At 42.8% G+C, this 26,752-nt stretch overlaps 1 long non-coding RNA gene across 1 annotated transcript; it reads left to right on the top strand.

Annotated features, from left to right (window-relative positions):
* The first annotated feature begins 523 nt into the window (after positions 1 to 523).
* Positions 524 to 22,320, top strand: LOC121292748. The gene is made up of 2 exons (XR_005946322.1): positions 524 to 693; positions 20,879 to 22,320. It is a non-coding gene; the product is annotated as an uncharacterized LOC121292748 (long non-coding RNA).
* Positions 22,321 to 26,752: the final 4,432 nt, after the last annotated feature.

Below are 26,752 nucleotides of genomic sequence, written 5' to 3'. Positions count from 1 at the left end.
CTAGTAGCTCTGATAACTAGATAAATCGCAAACTTGAAAAATCACCCTTGTTATGATACACCACATTCAAACTCAATACAAAAGCAGCAATTTTATATCCAATTGAAGAATGGCAATGTAAAATGTACAAATGAAATAAAAGGGGACAGCACTTCAAACTTCAATAATACTAAACAAATCTGAAAGTGCAAGTCTTAAAGAGATAAGTGCAACATAAATACAAATAGTATTGAAACTATCCAATATTTGCTTGGTATTAGTTAACTATATTCCACTGATTATTCATCGCAAATGTGTGTCAATCTAATTAATATAATTCCTGCTACAATCAGGATACCACTGAGAAACTTAATTGAAGACAGCATTTACTGCAGCTTGCTGATACGTTTTATATCGCCAGCAGCTGGGTATGCTGGGAGGTTTGAAGTTCAGTTTCTTGCCAAAATTGGAGCTGGTGCTAAAGATAACCAGCATCCTGTCTCCTGGTTTCTTTCAGGTTCATTTCAATGCACTGAGTCATGCCTCTTGGCACAAACTCTCTGGGCTTCTCTGTTGTGAACACAGGATGCCGAAGTGAGCAAGGTATAATCAGAGGTTGCTGTAAATACATCAATGCAAAATGTTGATGGAGCAAGTCTCTGGCATCGGTGAGGAATCCGACACTGAAGAGAGAAAGGAGCCAGTGATATGCAGGTACAGACTTTTACAGAATAGTCAGCCACGGAGGAGGTAGCCAGTAAAAGGGGCCTTTGTGAAAAGAAAACTGGAAACTCTACGAGAGGGAAATGACTGTTTTCCAGGGGAGAATGTCCTATGCTTGTAATACAATGATGTCACTGTAGTACTGAGTGAAAGGTAAATAGTGCCAAAAGTAAATCTTTCAGATCACAAGGGCTAAATTAAACTGATTGCTACAAGTTCAGCCAGGATGATACAATTTGTGCAGAACTTCCCTGTTTGAAGGAGTACTTCATGAACATAAACTTCATTAGGAAATTAATTTTTTCTTCTATATTATTACTGGCTTCTAATAGAAACCTGTAAATGTCAAGTGGATTTGTGCAATGATATACTTAGCCAACTGGCACAATAATAAATCAAAACTCCAAAATTAAAATGTATTTTTTGCATATTAAACAGAAAGTTTGATCAGAATTTCTACTAATATGTTGATTGATCTTAACTTATTAATTAGCCTCAATTCCTTCAAGAGGTGGGTTCAGACAGCAACTTCAGGATAATTTCCTTCAAACCATCTGCTTTCGCACAACCCTTACTACACATGGTGGTGCATATGGAGCCCTTTTACAGCCTCACCTACCATTTCTCTCAGTGGTTCCGTATGCCACATCCTCCCCTTTTAGCCAGCTTCAAGGGTTAAGCTGCAAGTCTGGGTCATGTATATTGATTTCCAACATCAGATTGTAGCTCAACCAGTGAAAGGAAGATTTGACGAATGAGAACTAAGGATAGATTCAGAGTTGAACTCAATTTCATTGAAGAGGGACCTCGTGAAAACTATCAATGGTGTGGATGAATTCAAGCCCTTTGACTTGGAATGGGAGTTTTTCAAATACAGACGGCGTGGTTGCTGGTTTCTGATTTGTGTGTCTACGTTATCTCGAGAAACTCTGGAAGTTACTTTAAATTAGTTTATTAACAATATCAATAAGATTGGTTACAGAGTAGGTATGTTTCTCATGAGTATAGACATCCTCTATCCTGGGTGTACAGCAAATGACTGCTGATGTCACTATTAGATCATGGTCTACGTTATCTTAGCTATTCTATTAACCAATTACACTACTGAGAACAAAGGACAACAGAACTGATTCAAAACTGAAGAGCATTAGGTGAAACTGAAGATCATAGTTCATCCATAATATATGGAAATATAGAAACAACTTCCAGAAAAATTGTTGATTCAATGTCAGCTAAGTCCATAAAAAAAGAGTGCAGGATAATTATTTGAGAATGATGTAGTAGATTATAATGCTGAAGTACTGAACTATGTGTTGAAATACACGATATGGCATGACAACTACTGTGTGGCTATGATGCAAGGAACATTGTTATCAAGGCATCAGTTTAGTGTTGTATAGTGGCAAGATGGGGATGAAGCAACAAGTTCTGCTCAATTACATTTTGAAATCAGAGAGCATAAATCAAGAGCCTTTGCTTAGTAAATGATTGAGTGGAGCCTATGATTATGTAGATATGGGAATATGTGGGGCTGGGGTGTTTGGGGCAGACGTTGGGCATAAATTTCCGCTTTAGCCATTTTGGGAAATTGGGCAAAAATTGTGCTTGACATTGTGCTAGTTAGGTTGAACTTCAAGGTTTCTGCTAAAAATCATTCGCACGATCACAAACATAAAATCTTCCATAAATCAACGCAACTGGTTAGCGCAGTAGAGCATAATTGTTCCTTTATATTTTGCATTTTAAAATATTCATTGATGCAGTTGAGAGTGGTAACCTGCTTTGGTTTTATTAGTGCAGTTGAAAATGGGTTTATCAGAAAAAAATAAACATTTTAAATCAGAGCGTCTAGTCCTCCTCCGGTGAGGACTTATAAATCACCAGAAATGACTTTAAAAAACTGTAGTGCACCATTCACTAGTTTCATTTGTGCTGATACATTAAAAAGTGCAAATTTAATGGGCAGGATTTTCCCATCGGCGAGCAGGGAGGCAGGGCCTGGCGTGTAAAATGACGCATGGTGATAGCGGGGGGGTACTCTTGACATCACCGCGCCCCATTTAAATTTTCAGGTAGGGCCCCCTCCCTCCTTAAACGGGGTGCCCACCGACCTGGCAATGGCCAATTGAGGCCATTGACAGAGTCAGTTAAGTCATTAAAGGACCTGCCCGTCCAACCTTAAGGTTAGCGGGCAGGCCAGGAGCCTCGGCATGAACTAGAAAAAGCATCAAACCCCATCCACGGGCGAGATGAGGTTTCATGTAACTTTAAAAAAATTTTGATAACGTTTTTGTGAAAATTATGGTCATGTCCCAACTCATGTGACATTGTCACATGAGGGAAAATGTTGGGCAGGAAAAGGCTCTTAAGTGGCCACTTAAGGGCCTTAATTGGGACAAAGGCGGGAGCTTCCCATCTGAGGCCTTGCCCGCCCCACCCTAAAACCGGTCTAAGGTTGGGTTGGAATTCCCAAGGGAATCCTGTTTGTGCAATTTCATGCTCCCCCCACCCCACTGCCTCAGAACCTGTCTGGGGGGCTCTGGGGGGGGGAGGGGGTGTAGTGTCAAATTCCAGCCATAGACCTCCAACAGACATCTTATAAAGTGCTGCACAACAGACTTGTGAGCAAAGTTAGAGTTTGTGATGTAATAGGGACAGCAGCACTATGGATGTGAAGTTGGTTGAGTGAGAGGAAGCAGTGGTGAACAGTTTCTTTTCAGACTGGAGGAAGGTTTATAGTGGAGTTCCCCAGGGGTTGGTGTTGGGCCACCTGTTCTTCCTGATAGATATTAATGACACAGACCTTGGTGTACAAGGCACCATTTCAAAATTCGAGGTGATGCAAGACTTGGAAGCATTATTGTGAACTGTGAGGAGGATAGTGTAGGACTTCAAAAGGACATAGGTTGGTGGAATAGGTGAACAACAGGCAGATGTAATTTAATGCAAAGAAGTGTGAAGTGATTCATTTTGGTAGGAAGAATGCAGAGAAACGACATAAAATAAAGGATAAAATTCTAAGGCGGGTGCAGGAGCAGAGGGACTTGGGTGTATTTCTATGCACAAATTATTGAAGGTGGTAGGGCAGGTTGAGAGAGTGGTTAATAAAGTGTACAGCATCCTAACGGTATAGAGTACAAAAACAAGGAAATTATGTTAAACATGTACAAAACATGAGTTCGGCCTCAACTTGAGTATTGCGTCCAGTTCTGGACACCACACTTTAGGAAAGATGCAAAGACATTAGAGAGGGTGCAGAGAAGATTGACAAGAATAGTTCCAGGGTTGAGGGATTTCAGTTATGTAGATGGACTGGAGAAGTTGGGACTGTTTTCCTTGGAGAAGAGAAGGTTGAGAGAAGATTTAATAGAAGTGTTAAAAATCATGAGGGGTCTGGACTGAGCATTTGGGAGAAATTGTTGCCATTAAAGGAAGAATCAGAAAGCACAGATTTAAGGAAATTGGGGAAAAAAGCATTGGCAACATGAGGTAAAAATTTTTCGTGCAGCGAGTCATTAGGATCTGGAATGCATTGCCCGAGAGTAAAGCGGAGAAAGGTTCAAGCGAGGCAGTCGAGAGCCAACCTGATCATTATCCGAAAAGGAAAAATGTGCAGGACTATGGGGAAAAGCTGGGGGAAAAGGTGAATTGCTCCTGCAGAGGACTGGCACAGACACAATGGGCTGAATAGCCTCCTCCTGCGCTGTAACCATTCTTTGATTTAATTATTCTAACTTTGAAGTGTGTTACAAACCTTTGCAAGTTTGACAGATTAATGTCCTGAAACTATCTGGCTACCATGAACGCCTTGATCAATGAAAAAAAATTAAAACTAACTGAAAGCAAATTAAATTCAAGTTCAAAAGAATTAAATTAATTTAAAAATCACTCATATGACTTCAAAGATTAAGGAAATAAGAGATACAGATGACGATAATAATTAGATTTTCCCTGCAATGCTGCCTCAAGTCAAAGTAAAAGTACGTTCTGAGTTTGCTTTGGGAAGCAAACTCCACAGTAAAAGGTGAAGTCTTTGAAATATTTAAGGACCAGCAGAATATTTTGTTCCTGAAGTTGAAGTTTTACTCAGTTTTAGACTGGCGTACCTCAACAAAAAGCTGTAGACATTGTAATCAGTGCTTTTACACCGGACATTTAATTAGATTCTTTGCTATTCATGAGTTTAGATGTTCCATGCGCCGATATTCTGGATGGAATTTTGCCATAATGGCTGAAGTCCCACCGCCAGAGCTGAAAGCAGGAAGTGACCCAGCTTCGCCTGGCCAGTTGAGTGGCCACTGCTGAGGTTGCTGTTCCCTATTAAGGGTGGTGGACCACCTCCAAAAGCTGCTGACCCAATCAGGGCCAGCCAAGCCACTGCTAGCAGCGGTTAGTGTTGAGCGTACAGCTCTGAGGAGAGGGTGATTCGACAGCCAAAGCATCCTTGAAGCGGTGTAAATGGTTTTGGGGGAATGTTGGGGCCAGGTAGGCCCCACTGGTTGTGGCTGGTGGGCACGTTCATGATGCATAGGTGAGGGCAGCCATTGCCACCAGGGGGTCCTTCCATGGTCATGGTGTGCCCAAAATAGAGATCCCCCCCTGCACCCACCACCGAAACCTGCTAGAAGGCCACCAGGTTTCACTCGATGGTGCCCCAACACAGCGGCGGGCCCCCCTCCCACAATGGCAGCAAAATTCCCACGGAGACGGGAAGTGTCCTTGGCCACTTCAGTGACTCAATTGAGCTCCAGGTGGGCTCGCTGACCAGCTAACTTTCCTGCCGCTGGCAAAATGGCATAGGTGGGAAGTTGTCGGGCTCATGCCAATCCCTTACATGTCATTTTGCCATCTCCAGTGGCCTGGGGAGAGTCCGGCCTCTGGTTTTTGAGCTGCATATATGAACTACTGCTTTCAAAAAGTAAAGATGCAATCCGCCAAAAGCATCTCACCTCTCTCGGAATATTTCCCCTATGTGAACGCTGGTAAAAAGGGCATTACTGGTTCTTTTGCCTCTTCCTTTTTCAGGTGGTCAAAACACAGGCTCTGACGAACTCCTTAATTCTCTCTTCTCTCCAGAATGATTTCAACAATCCCAGTGATGTAAGAGAGGAAACATTTTCCCACCGCATTTTCTTCTGCTTGCTAATTTTTCTCTTTAGTCATGGCCTCTATTCTCTGCTTGCACAGAACAATAGGCTTCCCCACGTGTTTCAGCTTCTCACCTCAAAACATTTCCACAGAATGTTTCATCTGTTTGTTTAATATCTTGCTGGCGTGTGGTTTTGGATGTTCTTCACCAATATTATACGACTAGACTGAGGCTAATCTTGGCTTTTAAAGTTTATACTTTCCCCCTAGAGAAGATACCACCAGCAGTTGACTTGGCTTCTTCCACCCAACAGCTAACAAAGCCAACATGTCCAAACTAGATTTCAGGACAGGCAGCAAGTATTCCTTATATAACATCTTTAAAAATGGATTTTTCTTTATTCTATCATGGCATGTGGGCATTGCTGGCAAGGCCAGCATTTGTTGCCCATCCCTAATTGCCCTTGAACTGAATGACTTGCTAGGACATTTCAGAGGGCAGTTAAGAGTCAACCACATTGCTGTGGGCCTGGAGTCACATGTAGGCCAGACTGGATAAGAATGGCAAATTTCCTTCCCTAAATTCTAAATTCTAAATTCCCTAAGTTCTAAATTGGGGGAAGGCCGATTTTAATAAGATCAGATATGATTTGGCCAGAGTGGACTAGGAGCAGTTACTTTTAGGTAAATCTGCATCAGAGCAGTGGGACTCATTCAGGAAGGAAATAGGGAGAGTACAGGGCCAACATATTCCAGTAAACATAAAGGGTGGGACCAACAAATCCAGGGAACCCTGGATGTCAAGGGATATACAGGATTGGATAAAGAGAAAAAGGGAGGCTTGTGGCAGATACCGAGGGCTCAAAACAGCGGAAGCCTGAGAGGAGTATAGAATGTGTAGGGGGGAACCTAAAAATGAAATTAGGAGAGCAAAAAGGGGGCATGAAAAAACATTGGCAGGTAAAATAAAGGAAAATCCAAAGCTATTTTACAAGTACATTAAGGGCAACATTTTCCCCCCTTTGGGGGGGGAAGTGCAGGAGCGAGGGCGGGCAGGTTGGGGGCGCGCTGCCATTTTACATGAGCGAGCCAATTAAGGCCCATCCAGTGTGACGTCCACCAGGAAGCGCTATGCGCTCCCTGTGCGGGCGGTGGGGGGGTGATTCCCTCAGCCGGGAGCGTGCTCTTTTGCGCTTGTGCATGAAAGAGCGCACTCATCTCCCTGAGGCTAAGTGCTGCCTCAGGGAGATCGGCTCACATTTTAAACTTTAAATAAATCTGAGAAAAAAATTTCCCTGCCATGTCCCCTCATGTGACACTGTCACATGAGTTGGGACATGCCCATCACTTTTATTTTAAAATATTGTGAGTTATTGTGAGTTAAAATATTGTGAGTCATTGTGAGTTATTGGGTTGCCCGCCCAGCATCACCCTGCGTCATTTTACACATCAGCGAGCGGGCCCCGCCCCTGCTTGCCAACTAGAAGATACAGTCCTAAGAGTAAGAGGAAAACTAGGGAAAGCGTAGGGCCCATTAAGGACCATAGTGGTAATTTGTGTGTAGAGCTGGAAGACGTAGGTTCTAAATGAATACTTTGTGTCAGTGTTCACAAGTGAGAGGGATGACGTGGGTATGGAAATCAGGCAGAAGGACTGTGATATAATTAAAGAAATTAGCATAGAAAGGGAGGAACTTCTAAGTGGTCTGGCAGGCTTAAAAGTAGATAAGTCTCCAGGCCCAGATGAAATGTATCCCAGGCTGTTGAGTGAGGCAAGGGAGGAGATAGCAGGAACACTGGCAATAATTTTCAATACCTCTCTGGCCACAGGAGAGGTGCCAGAGGACTGGAGGACAGCCAATGTGGTACCTTTATTTAAGAAGGGAGGAAGAGTTAAACCAGGGAACTGCAGGCCAGTTAGCCTAATCTCAGTGGTGGAGAAACTATTGGGAGCAATTCTGAGGGACAGAATTAATCTCCACTTGGAGAGGCAGGAATTAATCAAGGAGAGTCAGCATGGTTTTGTTAAGGGGAGGTCATGTCTGGCCAATTTGATTGAATTTTTTGAAGAGGTGACCAGGTGTGTAGATGAGGGTAATGCATTTGATGTAGTCTACTTGGACTTCAGCAAGGTTTTTGATAAGGTCCCACATGGGAGACTGATAATGAAGTAAGAGCCCATGGGATCCAAGGCAACTTGGCAAACTGGATCCAGAATTGGCTGAGTGGCAGGAAGCAGAGGGTGATGGTCGAAGGGTGTTTTTGTGACTGGATGCCTGTGTCCTGTGGGGCTCCACAGAGATCGGTGTTGGGACTCTTGCTGTTTGCGGTATATATAAACGATTTAGAGTTGATGTAGGAGGGCTGATCAGTAAGTTCGCGGATGAAACGAAAATTGGTGGGGTGGTAAATAGTGAGGAGGATAGCCTTAGATTACAGGAGGATATGGACGGACTGGTCAGATGGGCTGATCAGTGGCAAATCGAATTTAATCTGGATAAATGTGAGATGATGCACTTGGGCAGGACAAGCAAGGTATGGGAATACATGATGAATGGTAGGATCCTGGGAAGTACTGAAGATCAGAAGGCCCTTGGTGTGCATGTCCACTGGTCCCTTTAGCTAGCGGGACATGTTGATGAGGGTGTTAAGGAGACATATGGGATACTTGCCTTTATTAGTTGAGGCATAGAGTATAAGAGCAGGGCGGTTATACTGGAACTGTATAAACATGGTTAGGCCACAGCTCATGTATTGCGTGCAGCTCTGGAATCTGCATTATAGGAAGGATGTGATTGCACCAGAGAGAGTGCAGAGGAGATTTACCAGGATGTTGCCTGGGCTGGAGAGTTTTAGTTATGAGGAAAGATTGGATAGACTGGGGTTATTTTCCCTGGAGCAGAGGAGATTGAGGGGGGAAATGACTGAGGTGTATAAAATTATGAGGGGCATAGATAGGGTCGACAGGAAGGAACATTTCCCCTTGGTGGAGGAATCAATAACCAAGGGGCATAGATTTCAGATGAGGGGCAGGAGATTTAGAGGGGATGTGAGGAAGAGTTTTTTCACCCAGAAGGTGGTGGGAATCTGGAACTCACGGCCTGAAAGGGTGGTAGAGACAGAAACCCTCATAACATTTAAGAAGTATTTGGATGTGCACTTGCGATGCCATGGCATACAAGGCTATGGGCCTAGCGCTGGAAAATGGGATTAGAATAGTTAGGTACTTGTTTGACTGGCGCAGACTCAATAGGCCGAAGGGCCTTTTTCTGTGCTGTAGACCTCTATGCCTCTATGATTCTAAAGGGCATTAGTGAACAAATTGGTTTTTACAACAATCTACGATAATTTCATGGTCATCATGGGCAGGATTTTATGTGACCCACCAGGCATCTCTTTAGCTGGAGAGCACATAAAACTGGATGGGTTCCCAGCTCACCACCTTCCCACTGCACCTCGAGCTCTCCCCCATAATACAGTAAACGGGTGGCCATCGAAATTGGCAGCCCACCATGTTTAACAAAATAATTAAGGGTCAATTGAACTTGTTAACAATCTCAACTGATGCATATAACATGCTACCCATGCCACAACATGGTTGACATGGAAAGGTGGGTGGGAGTGAGCAGGCCATTTATTAAAAAAAAAATTCAAAAGGCGGGAAGGAAGGGTGGGTACAACCTTCAAGAGATGCCTTTGCACATCGGGGCATTACTCAATGATAATACCCTCCCCTTCCTACCCATCTGCTCTCCAAAATGCACCAGCACTACCCCCCGCACCATCGCCACCCCCTCCCCCAACCAAGCTGGCCAAACCCTCCCGGCCAATACCCCAGAATTATCTCACTCTGGGATCCATCGGGCCTTCATCTTGGGACTATATGCAGCCCCAGCAGCACCCACTGCTGAACACTTTGCACTGCTGGAATTGCTGGCCAACTAATTGGCCGGCAGATCCCGAGGGTGGGGCTTCCAACCAAGTGAGGAGCGGGAGTCCCACTGTCAGCCGACTTATCATGCCCCCAGTGCAATTTGGCTGCATGGTGAACTTGCACACAGTGGGTTGGCTTCAGCCAACTTTTCTTCCAGAAAGGGGTGATGGGAGGTTGGGCTGGGGGGGGGGGGGGTGGGGTGGTGGAGGGGGAGCAAGTCATCAGTGGCCACCCCCTCCCTCACCTATAAAATGAGCCCTAATAACGAGACTAGCTTCCAATTCTAGATTTACTAATTGAATTTAAATTCCACCGGCTGCCATGGTGGGATTTGAACCCATGTACCCAGAGCGATAGCCTGGGTCTCTGGCTTAACTAGTCCAATGACATCACCATGATGCTACCATCTGCCCCATCTCAATGAAATAGCTGTCTTAAAAACCTTCCATTGGGGGATATATTAAAAGTGATGGGTAGCATTATAGTAGGCGAGTTAGAGGGAGAGGTGTCAGAAACTTCATTCAATAAGATTGGTTTTAAATGTATAAAGGTGTGAAGGGATACGAGGACAGTGTTGCAGAGAGGAAGGCTGAGCTGGTTGAGGACCTTGCCACAAGTGATGGAACGAAAAGAAACAAGATGCTCAGAAGATGAGCATCGGCAAACTGACAAGTGTGGATGGGGCTGTAAAATTGGAGGAACTTGCAGGGTGCAGTGAGGCAGGTGTTAATCTGAAGATAAAGACTAGGGCTTTACATTCAAGACATTAAGGGCAGAGAGCCAACGTGGCTGCTGATGTCAAGGAAATGGCCCTTATTGGAGGGCAGGACTTACCAACTGCATTCCCGATGAATTGGTGTTTATGGAGGGCGGATGACACAAAGTAAGGAGGGCATCAGAGAAAGAGAGTCTACTGGTGACAAAACTCAGAGATGAGGAGTTTGTCAACAAGGGAGCTGTGTTATTAGCTAATTATCCTCTCTGCACTATACTTGATTTCTCACAATCCCGTCACTCAAAGTTCCCATTTCAAGTTTTGATCTTTTGAAGTTCCTACTGGTCAAACAGTAAATGTTTGGAGTGGAAAAAGTGTTGCATATTTTATATATCTTAGAATTATGCAAAGGTGACACTAGTTCCTAAGTGTGCAACAGGTTTAGTTCCAAGAGTTTTAAAATATCTCTGCAATCACAAAATGTCTGCACTCATGATTACAGCTCAGCTTCTAGTAGCTTCTGTGGTGTCTGTTTACTTTGCTCTGTGTCCATCCACACGCAGGCTTAACCAATGAAGGACAGTGAGCATAGATCAGTTACCAGACTCATACGATCAAACACAGCACAACTGAACAACTGAACACTTCAAATAAAAGCAGCAACTTGTATTTATATTGTACCTTTAACATAAAGGGAATCCCAAGGCACCCATCACAATTTTCGGGTTTTATGTTTCTTGGATTTAGCAACACTGGCCATTCCTGTAGGCAAGCCTCATTTCCTATTGTCAACTATAATTCAAATTTTCTACCTGTATACCGGTTAGTGAAATATGACATGTGAATGCTCCTCAGTTTATGGAAGACAGACTGAAAGAAAGGAAATATTTGTATTTATAACTCCATTCACAACCTCAGGATGGCCCACAGTATCACAGTATTTTTACAGTGCAGAAGGAGGCATCTGGCCCATCGAGTCTGCACTGGCTCTCTGAGAGAGCATTCCACCTAGCCCCGCTTCCCTATCTTATCCCCATAACCTTGTACATTCTCTCTTTTCAGGTAGCAATCCAATTTTAAATACCTCGATCGAACCTGCCTCCACCACCCTCTCAGGAAGTTTGTTCCAGACTCCAACCACCCTCTGGGTGAAAAGTTTTTTCCTCATATCACTTTTACTCCTTTTGCCAATTATTTTGAATCTGTGCCCTCTAGTTCATGATGTTCTCTTGAGTGGGAACAGTTTCTTACTATTTACCCTGTCCAGACCCCTCAGGATCTTGAATACCTCTATCAAGTCTCCTTTCAACCTTCTTTTCTCCAAACAAAACTGTCTCAACCTCTCCAACCTATCCTTATAGCTATAATTCTTCACCCCGGGAATCATTCTTGTAAACCTCCTCTATACTCTCTCCAATGCCTTCACATCCTTCCTCAGGTATGGCACCCAGAACTGGGTGCACTACTGCAGATGAGGCCTAACTAGTGTCTTATACATGTTCAACATGGCCTCCTTGCTCTTGTACTCAATGTCCCTATTAATAAAGCCTAAGATACTATATACTTTATTAACTGCTCTCAACAATTCCTGCCATCTTCAATGACCGATGTATGTATACACTGAGGTCCCTCTGTTCCTGCATCTCCTTTAGAGGTTCTCCCTTAATATTATATTGTCTCACCATAGTTTTCCTGTCAAAATGAATCACCTCACACTTCTCTGCATTGAACCTCATCGGTCACTTGTCTGCCAATCCACCAACATATGTCTATGTCCCTTTGAAGTTCAAGACTATCCCCATCACAGTTGACATTTCCGATCTTCGTATCACCTGCAAATTTTGAAATCATCCCCTGCACACCATAGTCTAGGTCATTAATATATATCAGAAAGAGCAAGGGTCCCTACAATGATCCCTGGGGAACTCCACTACAAACCATCCTCCAATCTAAAAAACAATCATTTATCACTACTCTCTGTTTCCTGTCACTCAACCAATTTCTTATTCAAGTGCCTACTTTCTCTTTTATTCCATGACCTGGAGTTTTACTCACATGTCTGTTATGTAGCACTGTATCAAATGCCTTTTGAAAATCCATATACAACACAACAGCGTTTCCTTTATCGACTTTCTCAGTTATCTCCTCAAAAAAGTCCAGCAAGTTAGTTAAACATGATTTGCCCTTAACGAATCCATGCTGGCTTTCCATAATTATCCTGCACTTGTCTAAGAGACCATTACTTTTATCCCGTACTATAATTTCCAAACCCAAAGCACTTCATGGCCAATTATGTCCCACACTATAGTGCCAGTCTTGGATTCCTCTGCTCAGGGTCTGGATTTTATTCTCTCCACTCAGCAGGGAAGGTGGGGGCAGCATGTAAAATCCAATGAGCTCCATGCCCACCATCTACCCGCTTCTGCAATTATACATGTGGTGGAGGGGTTATCAGGCAGCCGACCCACCCGTAGGCCATTTGGGCCCTTCAAACGGCCACCTAAGGGCCACTTCCCACTGCTGTGTGTATTTTACCCACAGCTGGGTTAGGCCCACACTATGTGTGAAGCCTGGCCGTTCTCCAACGTCATCTCTCTCTGTTTACCCTCTCGCCCTGGCCTGCCAATCCCAGTCCCCCGCCCCTCAGCTCCTCTGCTGGTGCCTGCCAGCCTTGCCCCAGTGATAATCCTTCCTCCCAATGCTTATCTGGCATCTGGCTCCCTCGATGCCCAGGCCAGGACTATAGAGGTGGGAATTTGGGAGTGGGGACAAACTCCCCCGACTTTTTAGCCAGGGTAGGTGGGGAGCCCTGTTAAATCCAGCCCCCGGTATCTGAAATGGGATTTGAACCTACAATGTTCTAACTTGAATGCTATCGACTGAGTCCCAAAAGCACTTTATCAAGACAAGCCACAGCTTTGGACCATTAGTCATTTTATTTACATAAAATACATGAATAGTATATGGTTTACATGATGGGAACAATCAACTTTCTTATGTGCCTGTTTAAACAAACACTGTGAACAATAGTAAAGCATAACCCATTGTCTTCTTAAGCATGTGTTCAATTTCTCCAGCAAGACTAGCTCAGACTATTCAAACACAAACAGCTTGTTGTCTGTGAAAGTGAGTATAAAGAGGGTCACACACAGGGGGAGTGAGAAAGAGGGAAAGAGGGACAGAGACAAAAGAGAGAGAGAGAGAGAGAGGCACACATACACAGATCAACACACTCTATTAATTATTCTTCCTTGTCAATAAAATTGGGGATCAGATCACAAAACTGTCGATCACATACCTTTTCATAAATGGTTATCAATTAGAGTGTGAATAGTAGGCTCCGCAGCACCTGGTTTTGGCTAAGCCTCTTTACTGTGTGAATAAAATGGAACGATACCTGAAACTTCAGCTTTTGCAGGGAATAAACTTCTCACAAAAGCCAAAATGTTAGCAATTGTACACAATGATCCTCCTTCTGAATAGGTATTTAACACTTGCAATTGCTATTGTCGAGGCTAATCCCAGGCTGCTGATTCTGTTGAAAAAAATGCTGAATCCAGAATTACAAAAATATTACAAGTTTAGATAATCCAAGCAAAATCCAATTTTGCTGCAGTGTTGCACGGATTGAGCACGTGATCCTCAAGCTCAAGGTCATCTATATGGCATTTGGATTTCTCTCTTATAGAATGCTTAAATTTATCCAACTGCTTGAGTAAACAGACATTTTAATTTTATGCTAATACAATCCCCAACCTATGGTTGTGTAATAGCCCCAGCAGACCTGGCCAGAATGGAGATGGTTAGGTAATTTCCCCATCGATCACTCCTGGAGACCTCACTTGTCTATGTGGCTGCCATTGATTTTAAACACCTCATTTATCTATAACTACACTCCACTCACTGCATTTTACTAGAGAAATTATTTTGGTTTCATTAGGGCTATATTACTGCCGCCTTGGTTATGAGTCCTGTTAGCTGCAGTTCACAGAGACTTACTTTTGAAAGGTTCCCTAGGCTGTTTGCTGTGGTCCATTGTTTAAACAAACTCTGCTGTAAACTATACCGTTGCTTGAGCCTCCCTGCCTTGCCTCTAATTCATTGGCTGACCCCAGAGCCCTAAACACAACATCTAGGAGCGAACTCCCACTGCAGTACTGAGGAAATGCTTTTGGATGGGACTGTACACCAAGGCCTTATCTGGTCTCTGAGGTAGAAGATCCCATGACACTATTTTGAAAGAGAGTAAAGGAATCCTTTCTGGTGCCCTGGCCAGTATTTATTCCTCAATCAACATCACAAACAAATTAATTAACCATCCATTATTAATTGAATTGCCTTTTAGGATCTTCCTGTGCAAATTGTTTGATGTATTTATTACATTTACAACATTCCAAAGGTTTCTTATCAGCTGTAAAATGGTTTAGGGTGCCCTTTATATAGTATAAAGTATCTGGCATAGCAAGGGTTAATACGGATCTGGGAAACAGTACTGCCACAGTATGATGTAAAAACACATTTGACCTGACACTAGAGTCAGTGGTGGACTGGACAGAGACCTATGTAGAAGCAAGCATGAAGCTCGCTCATAGCTTGGGCTATGCCCTGCATATACGTACATAGTTATGGGTTATCAATAAACACTTAATGTTCAACTAGACAAGTCTCAGAACTTCTTCATGAGACCTACTGAACATAAAACACTGAAGTCATGAAAGGTGATGTATAAATGTTAATTCTTCTTTGACTGAAATGCAAATAAAAATCAAAAAGAAGTAAGGAAGTAAAATAGGATGTCGATTCGCTATAACTTATTTGTTGAAAAGAGAGACATGTTGCCAAAACTTTACGACTTGCACTCATCAGGACATTTGCAAAAATGCCAAATTTCCAATGTCCCTTTGGTTGTTTGTAATAGGCAGAGTTATCTATTGTAACTCTGTTACTGAACCAGAGTTGTAACTGTACTCAACCAGCCTCCACTTGCAAAACCCAAAACTAAACATCTGCTGTTAGAAATGATTGGGCAGAACTTGCTGAACAATCCTGAATGCACTAACAGCTCCAGCTAGATTGAAAACAAATTTAAAATAATCAGTCAAGCTCATAACATGGCTTATTTACACCTGCTAAAAGTGATATACATTCATACACAGGGACCTGTTCTCTGTAAACAAAGGAATAGTTGAAGCTTAGCACCTTTTTTGAATTACCTGAGAACTTGGGGACCCCAAAGTTTCCTGTTGTTTTCTCTATGGCAATGCCTCAACAAACCAGAGTCAACTTGCCAACCAATCAGCACCTTTTCTCCTATAGTATAAATTGTTGTGATGGTTTGAAATTTTGCATTCTTGCATTTGTCCTGATGAGTGCAAAATGAAAAGCTTCAGCAATATGTCTCTCTTTTCAGCTATGTTCATAATTAATCTTACAGTATCGCACAAAATCAAAATCTACCCCTTTCCTAGTTTGAAAACAGTGCAAAAATAGTCCATTCCATCCCATGTACTCCCAAAATTCAGGTAGGAGTTCCCTTCTCAAAATTCATGAGCATTTTATTTTTCCAAAGTGGAAAAGAATAGTCCATGACATCTGTTCCATCTTTTTCTTGATGGTATTATTCTGCCACTCACACATCAGCGCAGCTTTGGAAATATTGTCTGAGTTTCTGCACATACAGACATTGCAAAACTGCACTGTTTTGCTAGTGGGAAGACGGGAGAGATTAAGTTAGGTTTGGCAGTGAAAGTGGCACTAAATCAAGTATGATGAACAAATAAAAAATATTGGCACTATCAGAGGAAATGCATCTTATTACCATGTCAATACACAGAGGAGAGAATGTTCCCCTAGTCCGGAAATGTAATGTCTATATTTATTAATACTTCTGATACATTCCATTCCTCAACTGAACTCTACTGTGACAGCAAAGGCAGGGAAATACTGTGTTTAATGAAAAAATAGGAAAATGTATTTTCCTTGTCCATAATTAGCAATATCATATCCACAAAGTTCAAAGCTGTGCATTTCTGTGATTGCAGCCCCTTGACAGTTCAATGACTGGGTCATGGTTTTTATATGTGTGCTGATGGGACAAAAACCCCTGGACACACATGTACAACAGTGGAAACAAGATGAAGCAGGTAGGTGAATTGTCTTGCATGCCAGGCTCATAGCAGTCAGATCTCATAGACTCACAGCCTCAAATACATTCAATCCGTCAATGGAAACATCCCGGACACAAAGAAAATTTAAGAACGTCTTTGAGCCTGAGTTTGTTAAAATCTGTTCGACCTGTTGCACTGGATCTTCTCCATCAATTCTGAATACGAATGGAAAGAGTGAAGAGATTCATTGAAAAGTAAACATCGTGGGCTGGATTTTTGTGGAGTCAAGGAGACTCCGCGGACCTTTAAACACGGTGGCCAGAACCTGACTGCAGGATTCCTGACCCCATTCCCGGGGTTTCTGATTTTGAGCAGGGCTTATTAAGGGTGCAGGCTGGTTTGGGTCGTGAGCCTGCATCCAGCACTTGCAACCTAGTTGGCTCCTTTGTGGGGAAATACATGTCCTCGTCCTTCATAATTTTCATGGAGGCATTGGGCCAGCTTTAATTTCAGAGACAGCACCTCAGTATTGTCGTGAGCCATAGCCTGCATGAGAAAACCTTTTGAAACGTAAGTTCAAAAGTCCTCCTCATGCACCGCCCCCTCCATGCCAAGGTATGTCTCCGGCCCACTCCCTATGACCACTCATGCTCCCTATGCCAAGGTATGCCACCCCAACCAGCCCCTGTGGCCCCTTATGCCCCATGCCATGTTATTGCCTCCAACCTGCCATGGCTCCTCATGCCCCAAGCCAAGATACACCCTACACTCACCGACTATGGCCCCTCATACCCCACATGACAAGCTCTGGCATTTCCATGCCCATTCATCTACTATACACTCTATGGAAACAATTAACCCTATAGTGACAATAGGATGTGAAAAGCTTTAAAAAACTGTCATTCATTAATACCTTTCCACTTAAAAAAGATCTCCTTTTCACTACAGGCCAATATAAGTGTCAATCATCCAGACCTTGCAAGCACTAGAAACATCTTTGCCTTTTGTAAACATTGTGCAATTGACAGCATAGATCAGAGAGCTGGAGCTGTCAATCAAGCAATGTTTTCCCTGTGGCTCAGGCATTTCAATTCTCTAATGAATGTCTGGGCTCACACACAGGAATGCATTATAAGGCTTTCCTGAGAGCCCAAAAATGGGGGGCATGAGTGGTCATAGGGGGTGGGTGGAGGACATGAGGTAGCATGAATAGGGTATGGGGAGTATGTGGTGGGTGAGCAGTGTGAGGGGTGAGGGCTGGAGGGCCGTTCTTTTTTATTTCATTTGGGACAAAGTCCCACAGCTCTAAGGCAGGGCCTTTTAAACAGCCTGCTTCAGCACCCGGCAGCCTCTGTGACTGCCTCCAAACTTTTTCCCAGGCCGGCTGGCCCAGCTGCAGCCCACACCTGCCTCCCCTCCATCCCCCGATTGGAAACCCCATCTTTTTCAGGCATGTTTTCCCAAGGCAGAGAGGCCGAGCTGAAAATCTTCCTGACTCCCACTTCTTGCCACGAGGGTGAAAATCCAGCCCGATGTTATTAAGTGGACAATGCTTGAAATGGACCTGCGACACCAAGTCAACAGGCAAGGATGTGTTTGACATGGTGGCTCCTCACCTTGGCCTGGTGGAGCATAATCAATTTTCCCCTTGGCGCATTTAAGAGGGAATGAATCCTTCTGTGAGAATGTGACTGCACCATGATCTGTTGAGGGCCATGTCTTCCCAGGTGACAGAATAGATATTGCAAGATTTTGAGGTGGCTGTTGGTGTGTTTTTATTGAGCTTCATCTGCCCACCACTATTACAATACCTGGATGGCTCTCAGAACTTTACAATCAAGCGTGTGAACAACTTGTCCGGACCAACGTGACTGGATCATTTTAATCATGGCCTCAATTCCAGTTAAATTCCAATATCTGAGGACACCAGAGTTAGGCATCCACTCCTGCCAGTTGATGCCAGTAATATGTCGCAGACGGCACTAGCGGAAATGGTTAAGTTATTTGATGTGATGATGGTACCAGATCCATGTCTTCAATCCATATAGTAGGGTGATGAGGACAACAGTTTGGTAGATAGCAACTTTGGTTGGCAGACACACCATTGGTTTCTGCCAGGCTTTGTCAACTGATGAGTGATGTCATTGATTTTGGTGTTCTGTGAAAGAATATTACTTAGGTGACAGAATTTATCTGTAGCTGGTATTATAATGACTGTAGCTACAGGGGGTATGATTGGATGACCAGGTTTGGACCAGATAATGCCTTCCATCTTTTTTTAACTTAATTGTAAGACCAAAATGGTGTGCCCCTTGAACAAATCAGCTGATTAAGGTTAAAGGTGCCACCATTGACTGCAAATGGCGCACCTCTATCATTTGAGCAATCGTAGCCAATTGCTGAATAACACTCAAAAATCTGCAAAGTATCTAAACTTTGACAAGAGTCTCATATATTACATCACAATTCGCAGCATTATATGCCTTTGTCTTACATACATTTTACTCTTTTATGGGATGAGGTCATCACTGGCAAGGCCAGCATTTGCCCATTCCTTATTGCCTTTAAACTGAGTGGTTCAACCCTGAGGGCAGTTAAGAGTCAACCACATTACTGTGGGTCTAGAGTCACATCTAGGCCCACAGTAGGGTTTTTACAACAATCATAGGTATTTTCAATTCTAAATTTTATTAATCAAATTTAAATTCCACCAATTGCAATGGTGGGATTTCAACCGGAGTCCCCAGAGCATTGGTCTGGATTTCTGGATTACTAGTCTAGTGACATTACCACTACATCACCATCTCCCCACAAGCTCCCTGATTTAGGATTAGTTAGAAAGTACATTTCAGAAAACAGTTTATTTGGCCCAAATGGCCCATTGTTATGCTCCACACAAACCTCCTCTAAGCCCAATTTCATCTCATCCTATCAGCAAAACCATCAATTCCTTTCTTCTTCGTGTTTTATCTAGCTTCCCTTAAATACAGCTATTCTATTCAACTACTCCTTGGGGCAGCAAGTTCCACATTTGAATCTCTCTGGATAAAGAGGTTTCTCCTGAATTTCCTATTGGATCTCTTAGTAACTTATCGTTATGGCCCTCAGTTTTGGTTTCTCCCACAGCGGAAACATTTTCTCCAAGTCAATCCCATTAAACCCTTTCATACCTTAAAGACTTTGGCCAGAATTTTACATTCAGCGTGTGGGCATGTGCCTGACATGCCTGAGCGTAATATGATGCATGATGACGTTGGGTGTGCGTCCCGATGTCATCATGAACTCGCGTGATATTTCGTTCGGCACACATGCGCTGGAGTTGGCTGCGCGCCTGCCGATAATAGAAAGGCCTATTAAGGCCTTAACAAGGTAATTAAGTTGAATTTAATGCAGTCTGTCCAAACTAATGGTTGGCAGGCAGGTGAAAAGGCCAAGCGGCCTTTACACTTTTTAGGAAACCTCATCCACAAGCGGGATGATGCATGCTAAAGCTTATACAAATTAAATAAAAACTTTCTTTTGCCATTAAAATCATGTCCCATCTCATGTGACACAGTCACATGAGGGGACATGTTTCATTAAATTTTTAATGTCGTTATTAACTTTTTTAAAAACCGCTTCAATCTCCCTGAGGCAGCTCAGTGCCTCAGGGAGATTGAAGCACTCTTTCTCGCGCATGCGTGAACTGAGCACTAGGCCTGGCTCTTCCTCCTCCCCCTGCCTGCACAGGCACTGCTGCTCACGATCTGCGCAGGGCAAGCCTTAATTGGCCCACCCGCATGAAATCGCAGTGGAGGTCGGCTTCCCAACTGCCTCTGCCCGCTCCCACTGAGCCTCCCTGAAGACTGGAAAATCTTGGCCTTTGTTAAGATCCCTCTCAACCTTCTTATTTCTGTGGAGAAGAGCCCCGGTCTGTTCAATATGTCCTGATATCTATATCTTCTCAGTTTTGGCATCATCCTTGTAAATCTTGTCTGTACGCTCTCTAGTGCCTTCAAATTCATGCTATCATAGAGAGACCAGAAACTGTGCAGAGTATTCTAAGTTTCAAGGTTCTGTGCAATTATGATGTTACATCTCTGCTTTTCAATTCTATCCCTCGAGAAATGTGTCCAATGATACTTATGCATTTTTTCGACCTTATGAACTTGCTTTACTCATAATGATTTGTGTATCTTCACCATAAGATCTCTTTGCTCCCCTATCCCATTTAGACTCTATTCCCCAAGGAGTATGTACCAAGTGCACCACCTCAAACTTGTCCATATTGAAATTAATTGGCCATTTATATGCCTGTTTTACAAGTTCATTAATGTCTTGTATTTTCTTACAGACCGCTGTGTGGTTAACTACATCCCTAAGTTCATATCATTCACAACTTTTGAAGTCATACTTCTGATTCCAGGGCCCAAATCGTTTATGTAAGTGGTGAGCAGCAGCTGGCCCCAGCACCAATCCTTGTGGAACACTCCTTCCCACCTTTTGCTAGTCTCAATCACTACTTTTAACCCCTGCTTTCTGGTATGGTTTCCTGGTCAAAAAAAATAGCAGGTAGGGGTTCTGGTGCTCTTCCCCACAGTTTTCCTTGATTTGGCAGCTGAGAAGATCACAACAGATGTGCCACGACAGGACTGAAATCTGCACTAGCTTCCTGGGAGCATCTTTTCCATTGTTCACTGGGCAGAGCGCTGATGCAGATAAGAATTTTGCTTGCGACTGGTGAAGCCAAACTCCGTGAAAAGCATCAAAGCGTGAAAGTTCAGTTTTTCACTTGCAGAGATCCACTGTGTAGGCTCCTTTGAAATCTTGCAGCACTGTTCTGAGTTCCCAGCTTTTATTGTCGAGGGTTGGAGTTCTTAATTTGTGGCCCCTGCGCTTGTAGATCTCAGCAGGGAAACTATTCAAACAGCAAAATAAAAGCAAAATATGGTGGATCGTGGAACTTGGAACTAAAAACAGAAAGTGCTGGAAAAACTCAGCAGGTCTGGCAGTATCTCTGGAGATAGAAACAGAATTAACGTTTCAAGTCCAATCTGATTCTTCTTTGGTATTATTCAAGCAGACCAGATGCCAACAATTAAAGCAGCAAACTCAAACTAAGCTTTAACCTATGAAGGATAAGTGGTGGAAAATGAAGCTCGAGTTACTACAATCAGGCACTGACCAAAAGGACATAAAGCGCTTCTATGACAAGCTAAAAGATGCACGGACTGAAAGTACAAAGTTGCTAATTAACCAAGTATAGTGTTTAATTGTTCTGTGTTTCATTATGTGAATCTGGTAACTGATTGATGCTCACTGTGTTTGATTGATTAAGCCTGGATGCTGACTCAGAGCAAAGTAAACAGACACCACGGAAGCTACTAGAAGCTGAGCTGGGAGGATGGTGTAGGCATATTTAAGCATTGTATAAAAACTCTGTAAATATAGTTCCTGCACTTAGAAACTAGTGTCATCTCTACATTGCTCTGAGGGAATTCAATTATGTAAAATGTACAACATCAAGCAGAAATCATGTTACTCTGGGCCAACATTTTATCCAATTCCTCATCAGTCCTTCTGCTGTGTCTGATGATGTGCTAAATGAAGTATCACAACTGTGCATGAGCTTGCCATCCTCCCTCCCCAGCAATGGCTGAATTCCAAATTATGTTCTATCAAATGTCAGGTGGAAAAGCAAGTGGATTTGGATTGTTCAATTTCATTAGTGGGTTGTAGATTACTGATGAAATAGAAGAAATATCCCATTTTCATTAAAGAAAGAAATGAAACCTCCAAAAAGCTTTGAAAAAGAAAAGGTTGCTTAAATGCACTGGATTTGCTCCTTTCAATGGACTAATCTCAATTTACATTTACTGGAACTGCCCTCCACTTAGTTAAACTGCTGAGAGGCGGGTAACCAAGCTTCAAGTTGAAAGTTCGGTGACATTTCTCCCTTACTGATCCTCCCCAAAGCAACTTCAGACCATGAAACAAATCTAGCTTTATGGTTTGATAATGATCATCCTTGTTAAATTTAATTACAACCTGAAACTATGCTCTTATAAACCTCACACACGGAACATTGCAAGATATCTGTGTCTCAGCTGAAGTACTTGCCGGCAAAGCACTTCAAAAGGTCATTAACAGTTAAAACAGACAGCTAAAATAAATATGATACTGCATCATACGGCTGGCACTATAGCATTACAAGTTTTTGTAGTGAGATATCAGGTTGTAGATCAACAATACTTTCACCTGTTAATCAACACTAATTGTACAAAACATTTCTCAGATCTCATGGAGACATTGGGCAGAATCTTATTCCACTTTAAAAATAGTCACTGACTGGGACCATTTCCAGGTCCCAATCGCACACTTGCTGGTGGTGTGTCCGCTGGTGCAATCTCATGAGAGGCAGTCTCCTAATTGGTCATCCAATTAAGGACCCCAGGTAGGTTTTTCAGAGGGCAAGAAGCCTTGGCAGGGCAACTGGCAGAGGTGGGTGCTGCCACTATAGGAGGGGGATGGTGAGGGTGCCTCCATCTTGAGATGTCTTCAGGAGACATTCACATTTTTACAAATAAACTCTGGCCACGTCTGCCAGGCCAGCACATTAGAGGGAGAACGCCTCCATAGGAATGGTCTGCAGCCACAGCACTGTGGCTCACTAACCCCTGTGACTGCGGTGGGGTGGTGGGATGGGGGTGAGAAGAGGTGAGAGGGGAGGGATAGCGTGCCTAACACTCATGTACACAACTAGGCTGATGTCCCAGCAAACAGAGGCAGGCCTTCTATCCTGCCTCCTTTGGCATCTGTCCACCTTCGTTTCCATCCTCGGGCTTCCGGGAGCTGACTCCAGCCCATCCCCACCAACCTGTAATGAAAATAGCATTGGTGGACATTGCCGGGCAAGAGGTGGGATCCCAAAGTCAGGAAATCTCCTGACTCATGATTGCTGCCTCAAAATGGAAAATCAGGCCCATAGTGAGGATTATGGGAAGGTGTTGGCATAGTGGTATTGTCAATGGACTAGTAATCCAGAGACCCAGGGTAATGCTCTGGGGAACCCAGTTCGAATCCCACCACAGCAGATGGTGAAATTTGAATTCTGGAATTTAAAAACAAACAAATGATAACCATGAAGCCATTATCAAGTGTTGTAAAAACTCATCTGGTTCACTAATGCCCTTTAGGGAAGGAAATCTGCTGTCCTTTCCTGGTCTGGCCTATACATGTGACTCCAGACCCACAGCAATGTGGCTGGCTCTGAAATGGCCTAGTTAGCCATTCAGTTCTCAAGGGGAACTAGGGATGGGCATTAAATGCTGGACTGGCCAGTGACGCCTACATCCCATGAACAAATAAAAAAAAAAATCCATCACAATATTGACATCAATCTTGTAACTGTTGGAGAAGTTTTGAGGCTTATCAAGGTGTGCCACTCTTTGAACATTACTGACTCTCTGTCCAGTTTTTGTAGCCATTTTGTTGAAATGGTTGGTTCAGATAAGCTTCCAGTCAATAGTCACACGCAGGATGTTAATGGTGGGCAGTGCTCGACACTGGTGATGAATCAAGGAGGTTTTCAGAGCCTTTCCTTGCTGCAAATCATTAGCTTGCACTGATGTGGCATGGTGCTACCTGTCATTTGCCCAGATCCTGCTGTGGGCTGGCATAAGTTGCTTCATTATCAGAGGAATTCCTTAACACTGCAAACTGCCCCACATCTTATGACAAACAGAAATTCATTGGTGAAGCAATGATGGTTGCGTTGAGGTTCCCTGAGGAACACTTACTCCATTTTCTTGGGACTGTGATGATTGATTGCCAAAAACCATAATGAAGGTGAACTTTTCCTCCACAGACCATTTCTAATATCCTTTATAGCCCAAAAGTATTTGGCCTTTGTTTCAATTGAACAGAAAGCACCTGAACTTTTCCAACAGCAAATAATGCAAAGGAAAGGAATGGGATTACTGTGTTGCTTATGGGGTGCTGAGACCTTCACCCACCCATTGCAAGCTATGACAAGGAATCAATAAATCCTTTCCACATTGGAATAAATTTTTCCTTATTTGGCAATGAAGGCTTGATAATAGCTTGGTTAGTAAGTTCTATAAAACGAAGGAGCAGCCAGTTCTCATTGGCAGCTGGTAATGCTCCCATTTCTGAACAATAAGGTTGAGTTTGGATCTACAGTGTATTGTCAAATGCATTGTCCTTTAGATTAGCTTTCTCCCAAAACTATGTCTTGTGTTCATGTCTGAGAGGCAGTTTCCATTCTGCAGAACAAACATCCAGGAGCCCAAATTGCACCATTGTGCAGCTCGCAATATGCATTAGAGCTTCTGATTTAACAATTCACCTCTGATCAAAATGCCCTAGCCAATGTTGAAAATATGGGATTCTCACCATGTTCTTTGGTCCTGTGCACGGTATCACACCTATAAATAGGTAAATATGTTGGACAAAGCGATGCAGCTTTTAATTTATGTAGATATTATGTATAAAGTATGCTCATCTGCATTGTCAGATTTATTTACAAATTGAATAATGCCATAAGATACTGGAAAACTCAAAAACAATGAAAGTAGAATTTGTCCACAAGGAATTGATTTCCTCTCTTTTTGGAATGCTTAATGTGGATCTTGTCTAGGGCCTGATAAGCAAAAGAACGATTACAATTACAGTCTTTCATTGACGTTCATAATGAAAAGTTGTTTGTGGCTGATGTGAATTTCCAGTTCACCCACAGAGTTCAGATTTTTCCGGAACTAATGCTGATTAAGCTGACTGCGACTATATTTCATAATGAAGCCATTTCCTTGAGGTAAACAGATGGGAAGTCAATACGTACAAAGTGAGATGATAATTATTGTGACCTGTTACTTCGCTTGATGGCTCAGCATTTGGAAAACTCTGAATCATCTATGCACTGTCTTTTCACATCACATATATTTGCATTTTAAATAACCTATTCCAACTGCTAAGAAACTTTGAACTAAACAAAGTTTCCGAACAAAGCTTTTCTTCCAAAAATACTTTATTCATAAAATTACATTACAAAGTTTTTAACACAAAAATTATAAAAAGTCCCATAAAATTTGATTTGTCTCCATATAGTACATTCCACTAGGTGCCTCTATACAAATGTAATTATTTTGATATTTTCAGTATATATTCCAGATCAGGCATACAACCTGGGGGCAAAACATTTCAAGATGGCAAATTACAAGAAGTGCAATAGAATTCAACATTCCCTATCCAACGTGTTCCTCTCTGAGATGCCTCAATGCAATTTCAATACTTTTGCATTCATATTTGGCGTTAGGGCACAGCCCAAGAGGTTCTGCAAATTTTTCAGCTCCTCAATGTACTATGGCTGAAAGACCTTAGCGACCTGTCCACATTGTACCTCTGCGTTGGCTGCCCCAAGCTTTAGTGCATCCATCAGCACGTAGTCCTGGACCTTGGACTGCGCCAGTCAGCAACACTTGGTCTAGGATAACTCTTTGCACTGGAAGACCAGCAAAATTTCAGCAGACTAAAGAGCTTCTTCCACCAATGGAAATTCACTGTAGAACAAACATTTGCATTGTAACAATAGGAGTAACGATATAGCTGGATCAAACAATTTAAAAATTATATTTACCTAAGAAAAGAAAATGCAGAAATGTTCCTCTTTGTCAAAGAGACCTCAAACTGAGCTCCTGTCTACTTTAAGAGCTACAATGGAAAGACAGTAAATGTAAATTCTGCGAATGAGATTAACTGTGCTGAAAGGCCTCCATCTATAAACATGCGCCAAGCCTTAGCATCCTTAACGAGCCTGTGCAATAAAAGCAAACTGCTTCATTTTGATTTCATCTTAAGGACAACTTCTGTTTTAAACAATGCTTCTGAACTCCATAACCTTTTACTTCCTATTGAATAATGAATGTGCAAATTTGAAACATTGAAATCAGAATTAAATTCACATCTGAAATGTAGCCCTACTGTTTGTTTTGGTAAGTTGATCAGTGGCTGGAAGCTGAACATCAGATGCTTTACAGTTAGTCATACTTGCAATTATAGAAACAGGTGCAAGGGAATTATTACCGAGCAATCTGCAGACTCATAGGTTGGGAAGTGCATTAGTAAGAACGGTAGCTGTCGGTTTTCAGGCTAATAACTACCTTAAATCTTCCACTCGTGCTGCTGTGTATATTATGTTCCCTTAGGCTTG

The sequence above is a fragment of the Carcharodon carcharias genome, chromosome 20 (assembly GCF_017639515.1).
Source record: "Carcharodon carcharias isolate sCarCar2 chromosome 20, sCarCar2.pri, whole genome shotgun sequence".
NCBI classification, from domain to species: Eukaryota; Metazoa; Chordata; class Chondrichthyes; order Lamniformes; family Lamnidae; genus Carcharodon; species Carcharodon carcharias.
Note: the sequence above shows the minus strand (reverse complement) of the source record. Positions and strands in the feature narration are given on the sequence as shown.